At 41.2% G+C, this 13,580-nt stretch overlaps 1 protein-coding gene and 1 long non-coding RNA gene across 4 annotated transcripts in view; one reads left to right on the top strand and one right to left on the bottom strand.

Annotated features, from left to right (window-relative positions):
• The window catches only part of LOC141008990 (nesprin-2), a 52,171-nt gene that overhangs the window by 15,130 nt on the left and 23,461 nt on the right, over positions 1-13,580 (bottom strand). The gene's annotated exons all lie outside the window — the stretch shown is intronic.
• Positions 4,927-13,568, top strand: LOC141017867 (uncharacterized). Its single transcript, XR_012180684.1, has 4 exons — positions 4,927-5,118; positions 12,168-12,330; positions 12,444-12,636; positions 13,490-13,568. It is a non-coding gene; the product is annotated as an uncharacterized lncRNA (long non-coding RNA).

The raw sequence follows: 13,580 nt of genomic DNA, 5'->3' as shown, positions 1-13,580 counted from the left end.
TGTGTCCACATTTCAAAGAGTTGAGGATAATTAATCCTAAACTGACATTAACTTCAAGTTTCTGACTTTATTCTTCATATTCATCTGATAATGTGACAATATTTTATATTTTCAGTCGACAAAAACACAAACACAAATTTAACTACACAGAACGTTTGGATGCGCTTGTTTTTGATCAGTTTTAATAGATCTGGCTGGTTGTACGGGAGCATCTGACCATTTTTTACAGTCAGCTATAACAAGTTATTACATCGTGCAGGAAAATCTGTTGCTCTGCAGACACTTTGTTGTTTTCTCTGCAGTTGTTGGATGCTTAAGACCCGCTGACAGCAGCTCTGTCCTCTGATAACAGCCTGCATGTCTCATTAACATGCCTACATTTTTGTTTTCAGAAGAAATATTGTGACACATATCTGGACTGTAAGCTGCCATTTTAACATTCAAACTCACCATTGTTTTAAGATGTGTTGAGCACAGATCACAGTCAGGGTAGACTTTGTCATTCTGTGCACATAAAGTTCTCAATAAAATACACAATAAGGAAACAAAGAGGGAAAAAATACAGACGACAACAACACAGAATACTACTGTAAGAGTCTAGTTGTGGTTTATTAGATGCAAAGTGCAAGAAATGTTGAGGAAGTTTGGTCTCGCACATTGAAGTTACATGAACACACAAACTTCAGGATCTGGCAGGTGTGGTTTTTTTTCCAGGATAAAAAAACGGAGCAGATTTGGAGAGATCTTCATTTACTGTAGCCCCTCGAGGACGAACGAGGACGTCAACGTTTTAACGAGCTGAATTAAACTTGTTTGAGTCTTTGCTGCCGGAGCGGAGAAGTAAAGGAAAGCAAACAAACCCTAAATCCTCTGAGCAAAGAGACACACAGAGACACACAGCGGAGCAGTGATTCATTATTATCACCAGCACACACACTTGTAGCCTCACACACACACACGCACACACACACTGTTTTAACAACCGGAGAGAGAGCGAGAGAGCAATAACAACACTGAGGTCTGATTTACATGTATGTAAAGGACGGATCTGCACCTTTCATTTGCTTCGCACTCGTAGTCTGAGTGTAATTGTCTTCTGATTTATAGACGCAGCAGCTGATCACACAGATGAACGTCCAGCCTCTGACGTTAAAAACATCCTTTTTCCACCCAAAAATGAAGCTTTTGGAAAAACAAAGAGGATGAATCCAAAGACGCAGTCATTCTTAGTCTGACTGGGAGAACGCAACGAATGGACAATGTGGTTTAAGATGTTCTCACACGTGAAGTGTTGTCAACTTCTTTGTGTGAGTTTAGTCTGCAGGAAAAGTTGTTAGGCCACACGGGCGAGGGGGTGCAGGAGCGGCTAATCACTTAAGCTAGTCAACTTTAAAAAGGTCAGTAAACCTTAAGTGAGCCAGGGCTGTAGCTGTCGCCAACTATGGGACTGCTACACTTTAATAGTCAGGTGAAAAGCAAGACTCAGGAACTTGGCTTGGGTTTTATTCATTGACAAACAGCACCGCTGTGTTTCCAGCTACAGTATAATGTTACTGCTAACTTCATATAGTTAGCACATTTTTTGCAAGACCAAACAAGACCAACTCATAGAGACTGAATGGCATTCGAAGAAACACAAGTCAGCATTCATCCATTCACACACTGATGGAAGAGCCACTGAGAGCACACTGGGGTTCAACATCTTGCCCGAGGACACTACGACATGTAGAGGCCGGGGATCTAACCACCGACCCCTGGTTAGTGGGTGACAGCTCTGCCTCCTGAGAGCCTTGTATTAGCTCAGAGCAAAGATGCTGTTCCCTGATAAACTGTACAAACTGCCCATGTAACACAAATACCGGATAAGTTATTGAGTATTTATTACGTAAACTGGTTTTCAAGCTCCTCCTGGAGGATCCCAAGGCGTTCCCAGGCCAGATGAGATATATAATCTGTCAAGTGTGTTCTGGGTCTACACTCCAGGGTCTCCCACCAGTTGGACATGCCAGAAAACCTCCAAAGAAGGCACCCAGCGGGATCACGATCCAATCCTGAACCACCTCAACTGGCTCCTTTCACCCACACAGGAGCAGCAGCTTTACTCCGTCTGAGCCCGGCATCCTAACAGAGGAAACTCATTCTGGTTGCTTGTGCCCTCTCTCTCTTTCAGTCACTACCCAGAGCTCATGACCACAAGTGAGGGAGTCCAACACCTGCATTACTACTAAATATACTTAAGCACAGTGTATTCAGTGGAGCGGCTGCAGAGCTACAGAGATGACTGAACACCGAGGAAACACTGAGCAGAGAGACGCCAGTTTGTGACTGATGTCTCACCTGAAGTCTCATCAGAAGTGCAGCAGCGGCCGTTTCCTGCAGTGATTTCACAGCTCAGTGAAGCTCCAGTCTGACTTTAATGAACACTGAACTTCACTTCTTCTCTGCGTTTAGTCTTATAAAATGAGACAGATGCTGTGTTCAGTTATGAATATTGATCTAAGAAGCTTTTTCATGTGTTTATAGTTTATTAGCTGAGTGCAGCCTCTCAGATGTGATCTCTCTTTGTCTGATGCCTCCGACACGTCGAGCCTCTAGTTTTCATCTGGATTCGTCCAAACACTGATGTCACTCACTCTCTTCATCTTTCTTCCTTTCTCAGTTAAAAAGCGCTTCGATGCAGTCAGTCGTCCAGAGCAACCACAAGTGTGTGTGCGTGTGTGTGTGTGTCTCCACCAGAGATCTTCCAGCCTCAGACTCATAAATCAACTGCTTCCTCTCGCCCCACAGGAGGCTGATCAGGCCAAGGCCTCATCCTCCAAACTCTCACCTGGGGACTGTATATGTGTGTGTGTGTGTGTGTGTGTGTGTGTGTGTGTGTGTGTGTGTGTGTGCACTGGTTTTCATATCTTTGTGGGGACAAAAATCTGTATACACAGTCACGTCATGGGGACCAGCTGCGGTATGGGGACAAAAAATCAGGTCCCCATGAGGGAAACAGTTAAAAAGCAATACAGGAGCTGCTCCACATGTGCCTGTGAAGTTTTTAGCATTGGCCCATTACACATGTTTTTGATCATTGTGTGTGTGTGTAAATGGTGCTCAGTAGCTCCCCCACATGGTTTTAGCTTATATTGCATTCACTGCTCCACACACACATACCTTTCATATATGGTTATGCCCCACCCACATCCGGGTCCCCAAAAAGAAGGATTTTCATGACAAAAGAGTGTAACAGGTAGTAATCCACATTGATGGAAGAACAATCAGAAGATGCCACCAAGAGATGGCAAAGAGGACAACAAAAGAAGATGGAGCAAAAGTTAAACACAAGGTAAGCAAATTTGTATGAATGAACAATTAATAAAACCAATGCTCAACCACAGATATTTGTTTATCAGCTCTAGTTAACAAGATAGCTAATTAGCTCTAATTGCTAAGTATTGTGCTAAGTGTAGCCTTGTATTTTGCTGAGTTTTCACAATATAGTTGCATGTAACTCTGTATGAGGGGGTTTATGCAAAGTAAAGGACCATAAAATTGTGTTAATTAGCTGTGGTTATTAAGCAGGATAGCTAGCTCAAATTGCTCACATGGGCTGATTGCAGCCTCATGTTTTTCACAATATAGTTGCATGTAGTTCAGTTTGAGGGAGTGCTTAACTAGTGCTCAACCACAGATATTGTTTTTATTAGCTCTAGTCTAGTTAATAAGACATGCAGGTGTTTGTTAAACAGGTAACAGGCTGCAAAGAGAAAACACTGCTAACTGTGATAACTGTGTGTCTTTATTAGTATTAGCACAGTGCACATGTATGCAGTGATAACTGTGTGTCTTTATTAGTATTAGCACAGTATGTGTGCAGTGATAACTGTGTGTCTTTATTTGTATTAGCACAGTACACATGTGTGCAGTGATAACTGTCTTTGGCCACTTGTAGCAAGGTTTGTTGTAGGCAACTGGACTTGATAGAGTTCTTGAAGACGTTTTGCCTCTCATCCAAGAGGCTTCTTCAGTTCAGTTCTTCATGGCCTTTCCAGGTTAACAAAAACATGGAAAACCTGGAAAGGCCATCTCTCAACAGGGGAGGTGGTCTAAGACATAATATATCTGCCACATATATTGCAGTTTTAAGATCACTCTCCAGAAAGTTTTATACCCACCTGAAATCATGAGGTGAAACCCAAGGTCCACACAATGGAAGAGGGGCACCTGAGACACACGCCCCTTCTAGGTGTTAACGACCACACAGTGGTTAAATACCTGAACTCCCAAACCAGTCAGTCAGAACTGAAGAAGCCTCTTGGATGAGAGGCGAAACGTCTTCAAGAACTCTTATCAAGTCCAGTTGCCTACAACAAACCTTGCTACGAATACCATGACCTGGATGACTGAGAATCTTCACAGACATGTCTTTGGCCACGTTTCCCAGATCCAGTTAAGAAGATCTTAGTGCTAAGAGTTTCTTAAGAGCACTCTTAGAGCCTCCTGTTAAAGAAAAACACGTTTCCCATATTCGCACTTAGCTTAAGATCTTTCACTAAGAAGGGAATGTAAGATTGAGCTGACCCGCTCTTAACAGTCTTCTTAGCGACCCAATGCTCACAGATTCAACCGCATCATGCAAATGAATATTATATTAAGCAAGGAGATATTAAGACAGTGTATATACGTATATATATACACCGTATATATTTTGATCTATTTTATACTTCAGATTTATATTGTTTAGCATTACTTGGTGACAGAAAAGAACAAAGTTTATTCTGCAGGGAAACCTGTGTCCTTAGTGTGCATATGACAAATTCTGAAATTCAACCAGCTATTTATTTTCTGTCCAGCATGACTGGCCATTTGCAGAGTTTGATATCCAGCTGATCATTTGAATCACGTGTGATGGAGCAGAGAAACATCTAATCCATGCAGGGCATGGATACAGTGATATTTCTAATAGTGTTAAAGACTAAGAATTCTGACTGAATATAATGCAAACTCTTTTTTTCTCTCTTAAGTTTGAAATGCCACGAAGGATCAGCCCCCTTCAGGATGCCATTTGTCATGTTATTTCAAGGACCGACAAAACAGACAAATTGGAAGTCAAGTACATCAATGCAGTGAAAGGTAAGGTGTTGTCTGATGTGATTTGCTGGGTAATACTTACATGATACACAATATACTGTGCATAAAACATGCACAATTATTACCAGATGAGCATGAAATGCAAAACCTGAGGTTACATTAGATACTAGTAGGGCTGCAATGATTAGTCAACATTATTGACATCAACAACAATTTGTTGACACATAATGTTATGCTTGATGTGTTATTTAAAGACCTAAAATCAAAGAGCAAGCAATGTAATTAAAACTGCAGGAGTTCATTTGTTGTAGCAATACACTACAGGAAGTAAGGGGTGCAGTATCGCTTCCATTGTCTACCATGACTGCATTCTGCACCGCAAACATGGGCAGAAAGGAGAGAAATTTTCTATGGGAGAGAGAGTATGAGAGCAATTTTCAGACAACAAGCCAAATTAGTCAGTGAAGTGTAGCATGTAAAGCAGACTTGGCTCTCTAAAGCATCACTGCAGCAATGTAGAGTGTATGTGTTTACTGCTCAGTTAGTTGGCATCGGGTGTGTTTTTGTGGAGTAGAGTATTAACTATATTGGTTAAGCTAAGATAGTTACAGTAGATCGAATACTAATGTTCACTGTCTATGTGGTACCAATGGACTCTTGGCCTTTCCCAGCTGAAAAAGTTGAATATGTTTAAAGTGCAAGGAAGACTGCAGAGACGGAACGTCAGCATTAATCAACTTTAACCAGCTGTGTTTGTATAGAACACTTTAGATGGTGAGCCTCATATGAAATAACAGTTAAGGTGTAACATCAATGCAAAGGTGATGAAACGATTGAAATGGGGAAAATAGGTTAGATAAGGTTTGAACTAGAATGATATAAAACACAACATACAAAAATTCTTGTAATAATAATGATAATTGGAAACAGATGAGGGGTGTGACAGTGTTGTGGCTCCTCTTGTGTTCCAAAAAAAGTGATGGTCAAAAACATTAGAGCAGTGCGTGAGGAGGAGGTCTAAGACTCACTAAATAAAAAGCACTCGCGGAGGGATAGTTTCAATCAAAAGTATAACGATTTATTTACAGAAACAAAAACTATCTCATCTCCGGGTTGACTTCAAACAGATAAACAAAATAAACTGTAATTTAGCGGTCAAAAAACTATATCACTCCTCACTCCTTCCACAGACAAAAGAAAATCACTTCCAGAACCAGCTGTCCTCACTCCCAAATCACGGGAGGAGGGTCGCCTGACAAGGAGGAGGGCCCTGACTGGGGCTACAGAAAAACAATAATAAATAAATAGTGTAAATAATTATTATTTTACCATAATCAATCAGAAGCAATCAAAAATAATAATATTATCTAAATAGGCTCCAACATCCCGGCCCCTAATTGTTGGCTTTAGCAAAACAATTACACAAATAAAATTCAAAGGAGCCCATAGAATAATTACATAATGGAAATTAATTATACTTCTTCAAATTCAAAGTTCATTTAGTTACTTAATGATGACTTTCTGTCCTATCAAAGTTCATAATCATGTCAAAGTTCATAATCATGTCAAAGTATTTGAAACAGTCCATAGTGAAGGCTGGAAGATCACGGCCTCCCTCCGTTCATCCTGCTGCCTCCATTAGAAGACAGAGCTTGTCTATCGGTCGTTGAATCAAACTGGTTTTGGTTTTGACCAAAACACTTCTCACGAAGCCCTTGTCATCTGGAAATGTCTTCATGACAAGGCCCATCATCCATGAGTTCCTTGGTGCTGTGTTGTCAACGATGACGACCAGATCCCCAGGACTCAAGTTCCTTCTTATGCTGTTCCACTTGCTTCTTTCCTGCATGAGCGGAAGATATTCTTTTGTCCAACGTCTCCAGAAGAGATCTGCAAGATATTGTGTCTGTCTCCATCTCTTTCTGGAATATTGATCATGTTTTTCAAATTTCCATGATGAGTGATACTTGATTAATGTGCATATGGGATGTTGATTTTCAATCCTCACACTGTTGACTGTGATCTCCTTTTCCACACTGTTAACTGTAACGACCTTTCTCACCTCTGGGTCATTTGCTGATATCCCTCCTAGATCTTGTGTGACCTTTGGCCTGGGGATGGTGATCTGCTTGAGAGGTGAGACTCTGGCTTTTCCAAATATGAAGGAGGTATGAATTATGCCTTGGTGATTTGTTAGTCTAAGGTAGCTTACTGTACCATAACCTGACTCACTTGCATCGCAGAAGTGATGCAGCTCAGCAGTCTCCACTGGGTCAAAGTTGTCAGGCTTTATACATCTTGCTACTTGAAACTCCCGTAATTGGTTTAACTCCTCCATCCATCTATGCCAGGGCCTTGCAAATTCCTGTGGAATAACTTGATCCCATCCATATCTGGATTTGCAGAGTTCTTGGAGTAGTTGTTTGGCTTTCAGGATGAAAGGTGAGAGAAAACCTAATGGGTCATAAACTGAACTTACTGTTGAGAGTATCCCTCTTCTGGTAGCAGGCCGGCTGTTTACAGTTACTTTAAAGCTGAAGGTGTCACTGTGCATGTTCCAGTGGATTCCAAGTGCCGGTTCAACTGTGATTTGTTCTTTCAGCTTTTCTTTATCGAGGTCCAGTTCCTTGACTGCTTTTGCTCTGTGATGCACAGGAATGCTTGCCAACACCTCACAGTTATTGCTGACCCATTTTGTCAGGGTGAAGCCTCCTTGACTGCAGGCTTCAGTGAGATCTTTGACGAGCTTTATGGCTTGGTCAGCTGTTGCCACAGATCGGAGGCAATCATCCACATAAAAGTTAGTTTTGATTGTTTTCATAACTTCATCAGAGTAATGCTTCTGGTTGTCATCAGCAGTTTGACGCAGGTCAAAAATTAGCAATGCTCGGGGATGATACAGCGCCAAAGAGGTGAACTTTCATCCTGTAAACACCAAGTGGTTTGCTGATATCACCCTCTGGCCACCACAAAAACCTCAGGAAGTCTCTGTCCTTTTCATCAACATGTACTTGATAAAACATCGCCTCAATGTCTGCCATAACTGCTATTTGTTCTTGGCGAAATCTCAATAGCACTCCAATGAGGGTGTTTGTTAAGTCTGGACCTTGGAGGAGCTCCTTGTTCAGAGATTTTCCCTGAAATGAGGATGTACAGTCAAACACCACCCTCAGTTTGAGTTTTCGTTTGTGGTAGACACCGTGATGTGGGATGTACCACACCCGTCCATCCTCTCTGTGAAGCTGCTGAGGTGGAACCTTTTCTGCATAACCTTTTTTGAGAATGTCCTCCATAAAAGAGGTGTATTCTTCAGCATACATCTTATTCTTCTTGAATTTTTTCATAAGGTGCAGTGTGCGTTCCTTTACCGTGTGATAGTTATCAGGCATGACCTTGGCTTTATCCCGGAAGGGCAGTGGTAGATGATAGTGGCCATCTTTAAGAAATGCTGAGCTGGAAGCAATCTCCATAAAACGTTTATCCTCAGCTGACATCTCATTTTTCTCATCGTACATGTTCTCAGAGAAATCCTGGTTATATTGTCTGATGAGTAGATCCTTCAACTCAACAACAGAGATTCTGTTACTTGACACAGCAATGGGCCCAGCATATTCTGCAGCACTATCAACACTGAGTGGTCCAGTTACCACCCATCCCAGTAAGGTCTGGACTGCATATGGTCCGTTTTTATGACTGTTTATTATGTTCCACGGCTCCATTGCTCGAGGAACATCAGTTCCAATGAGGAGTTCAATGTCTGCCTCAATTTCCTTTAACTGGATACCATTGAGATAGGGCCATCTCTTCAAATCAGCTTGAGTGATTATGTTTTCTTTTGAGACAGGGATTTTGCTTTGTGTGTAAACTTTCGGCAGGTCCAGATATGTGCAGCCCTCCAAGTTCCCCACCTCCAGTCCTCTGACCTCATAGGTCCCTGCAGGCTTCTCCTGTCCCATTGTTCGCAAAAGTATCTCTGTTTTGCGTCCTTTTACATTTAGCTGGTTCATTAGTTTTTCTGTGCAAAACGTTGCCATGCTGCCGGGATCGAGGAAAGCATAGGTCTGAATGTACCTGCTCCCATTTGCCACCTTAACTCTGACTGGAAGAATCGCAAGTGCGCAGTCTCTCCCGGCCCCAGTTGCATCACCAGCTGAAACAAGAGCGCTGCTTATAGGGGTTTCTTCTGTCTCAGCAGTGGCCTTTGTTTGATTTTCCTGTTTGGGGCCTCTTGCATTATAAATATGGAGTACAGTAGGATGTTTCATTTGACACACTTGACACATTAATCTTCTCTTACAATTTTTGCTTATATGACCTTTTAGTAGGCAACCAAAGCAATGTCCATGGCTTCTTAAGAATTCAACCTTGTTGTCATGTGACTGTGTTTTGAATCGTGAGCAGTCAATCAGAGCATGTTTCCCATGGCAGAATCCACAGGAAGGGACGATAGGACTGGGTGTGGTTTGAGGAGGTGTTTGTGGAACAGCTGATTGCTTTACAGTGCATCCTGCTTTCTCTGTATTCACTGCTACTGAAGTAGCGAAGCTGCTGTTTTTGCCTCTTATTGGTTTTAGTTCATGTTTGCCCCTTGGGATAGATCTTTTCGTTGTGATTTGGTCTTGAATGTCACCAAACAATGGATCCAAAAGCATCTTAGCATGTTTTTCCACAAAATCCACAAAGTGCTGGAATCTGACTCTCCTGTCAGTTCTCTGTTGTGTCTCATAAGCTGTGGTTCGCCATCTTTCTCGGAGCTTGTAGGGTAGCTTGGATGCTATTAGCCTTAGGTTTGATGGGATCTCAAGTTCCTGTAAATACTGTAAATCTTGCATTACATTACAGCATCCTCTCAAATACATTGCATATGCATGCAGCATTTTCCCATCCTCAGCTTTAATCGCTGTCCAGTTCAAGGCTTTCTCCAGGTAACCTCCAGAAATCTTTATTTCATTCCCAAAGTGCTCTTTTAAAAGGCGTCTTGCTTCACCATAGCCCCTGCCTCCATCCATGTGCAAACAGCTACGAACCAAATCTCTAGGCAAACCAGAGGTAAACTGCTCGAGATAGTAGAGTCTATCCTGATTATTTTTAGTTTTGTCTTCAATCAAGTGTTCAAATGCATGGATAAAAGACTGATATGCCAATGGGTTACCATCAAACACAGAAATCTCTCTCACAGGTAATTTAGACAGGTTTTGCTGTGAGACAATCAGTTCTGCTATGTCCTTTTGTCTTCGAATAACCACATCCAAGTTATCATGGGCAGCATTAACACCTCTGTCTGAGTAATCTTGTGCAGTATGGGTTATGGTGTGATTATGATTTGCAGTTCCAGTTTTGCATGTTTGAGTTACATTCTTTATTTGAGGTTTATTTTCTGGTATGTGTCTCATAGGGGGAGGTCTTGGGAAACTCATAGGGGGAGGTCTGGGAAGACTTAAGATGGTTTGGTGAAGTGGAGTTTTGGGTATGGCACCTAAGTGCATGAATTCCACATTGCTCTCCATTGTTTCTGGTTCATCATGGTGAGAGCCATAATACTCATTCATGCCATCACCCAGTGGCTCCTGCTCCACCTCATCACTTTGAAGGATTTTTATTTTAGCAGCCGATGCTGCGAGGTCTGCATCCAACTCCATTTGCTCCATCTTTGATTTCAGTTTTGTTTCCTCCAGTTGCAAAGTGAGCTTTTCTTTCAGTGCAGCAGCTCGTGCCATTGCAGCAGCCTGATCCGCCTTTGCCCTTTTTAACTCTGAGGAGACTGAGGAAATGGAAGACGAAGACTTTGATTTGCGTGACACATTTGATATGCTGTCCAGTGGTCCAACTCTTGACTGTGCAATTTCTCTTTTCCATAAATCAACCTCTCTTGCGAAATAATTCAGGTTCATCATTCTGGGTTCATACCAGTCATAATAATCAGTTTCCTTTTCATCCACCGACAAGAGTTCTTGCACAGATTTATGAGTATTTACAAATTCATCAACAGCTCCTTTAAACGCTTCAAATGTGTCATTGACTTTATCAACATTTCCAACATCAGTCATCAAAGCCTTTATTTCATTTATTTTCCTCGTACACGCTCCCAATCTGCCTCTGCGCGAAGCAATTAAGCGCGATATCAACTCCTCAGACACAGTTGCGGACTCAGTTGCGATCTCAGGTGTATCAGACATCATCACAAATCTCTTTAATTTCCGTTTAGTTTATCCTTAAACATCCTTCCAACATCCCCGTATTATTGCAGTCCACATCCACAGTACACAACTTTGCATCCCACAGTGTTCAATTGTTTCTTTGTAGCGCAACTGCGCATTCATTCATAAAGCCGATCAGCTGATTTTACTCACGGCTTCCTCTTCTGTCGGCGGGGGGTCGCTTGGATCCGCCGTTTCTCCGCCACCGACTCTCACTCTCCGATCTCCTTGGAGTCTTCAGTGAAGTTTTTTGACTTGTTGTGGCTACTCTTGTGTTCCAAAAAAAGTGATGGTCAAAAACATTAGAGCAGTGCGTGAGGAGGAGGTCTAAGACTCACTAAATAAAAAGCACTCGCGGAGGGATAGTTTCAATCAAAAGTATAACGATTTATTTACAGAAACAAAAACGATCTCATCTCCGGGTTGACTTCAAACAGATAAACAAAATAAACTGTAATTTAGCGGTCAAAAAACTATATCACTCCTCACTCCTTCCACAGACAAAAGAAAATCACTTCCAGAACCAGCTGTCCTCACTCCCAAATCACGGGAGGAGGGTCGCCTGACAAGGAGGAGGGCCCTGACTGTGGCTACAGAAAAACAATAATAAATAAATAGTGTAAATAATTATTATTTTACCATAATCAATCAGAAGCAATCAAAAATAATAATATTATCTAAATAGGCTCCAACAGACAGAAATAATGTAATCATTAAAAAATGATCTGCTCAACCCCAGATTGAAGCTTCTAAGTCAGATACAACATATCAAGGTCATTTTTCGTAATTGTCATCTTTATTCTGCAAGTTGTGTTTTACACATTACCATGGACCTAATGGCAGAATGGATGGCTTTACCTGTTTTGTTGAAACTATTGTTGCTTTCTTATACAGGACGTGGTGTATTTGCAAAGGGTACAATCAGCAGAGGACAATTTGTTGCTGAGTATAGGGGGGACATGATAAATGATGCAGAATATCAGAGCAGAAGAAGAGTTTACCACCCAACATGTGCTGCGTTTATGTTTGCATTCAAGTGGAGAGGGAAAACATGGTGGTAAGACTTAATTTCTCCACCTATTCTACACCACACTAGACCATATTAGAATATTGTGAATGGGACTCTGATCTGGTGTTTTTCTTTTTGTCATGTTCCCATCTATTTTTAAGCATTGATGCCTCAAGAGATGATGGGTCATTGGGGCGGCTAGTGAATGATGAACACAGGAGGCCAAATTGTAAGATGAAAAGGACTGATGTGAATGGAAAGCCTCACCTCTGTTTGTTTGCCTTGGATGATATTCAAGAAGGAGAAGAAATTACCTATCATTATGGAGACGGGGACTGCCCATGGAGAACACAAGTATGTTATACAGTACACATTATACAGAATGGCTCTGTGTAACACAATCAAAGTAACTTTTGAAAGAATCCTAGTGGTATAATATTATGAATATAATTTATCACTACATTTTTTTCATTATTGCATATTATTGAAAAAAATGCTATGACGTTTGATGTTTTGAGTATGATGGTATGCATCTCATTCAATTGATTTTTGTCTAAAACTTGAACCTTGAGCAAGTGTTCATTCATTTTCTAAAATGCTGTGAAGGTTAGTGCAGATTAACCAATGGTTTATCGTTATCTCTCATTCTAAAATATTCATGTTCAATGTGTTTAGATGACCAGCATTAATTTCTCTCACTTCTTTAAGTAGCTTTAATGAGCCACAGTTTTGATGATATTGTAGTGTGAAAAAACACTTTAACATAACCCACGAAGAATGTTAATGTTGGCTATGTATTTCAGGCAAATTTCATGTATCAATGAGATTATACTCCTATTTAATCATTACTCTTAATCTGGACTCTCACGATGTCCCCACATCACACCTTCACCCTTTCTTGTCTGGGTAATAACTGTGTTTGGAAAATCAGACTACTGGTAGTCTGGTCCCCATAAGGAACTGAAACATTGTGTATAGAAATGTCCCCATAAAGCCTGTTTGATTTTACGATGTGTGAAAACAGAGGTTGGCAAGATAGAGAGGAATGTTTACTATGAGGTTGTTGTCTCTTGACGTTTTGTGCATGCTGACATGCATCTCCTCTAGGAGATTCTGTCTGCATAATTGTTCACTCTTTTTGTATTCTATAAAGTTTACTTGAGTTTGACTATTGGTTTCTTATATTCTGACATGTTGTTTTACTAAGATGACCAGCACTGCAGCTGATGATGTGGCTTCACATGACTCTAGTCCATCCCTGTCTGTGAATCCGATGGATGATGCTGCTGGTCTAAGCA

Source organism: Pagrus major, chromosome 2 (assembly GCF_040436345.1).
Source record: "Pagrus major chromosome 2, Pma_NU_1.0".
Classification (NCBI taxonomy): Eukaryota; Metazoa; Chordata; class Actinopteri; order Spariformes; family Sparidae; genus Pagrus; species Pagrus major.
This window is presented reverse-complemented; position numbering and strand designations above follow the sequence as displayed.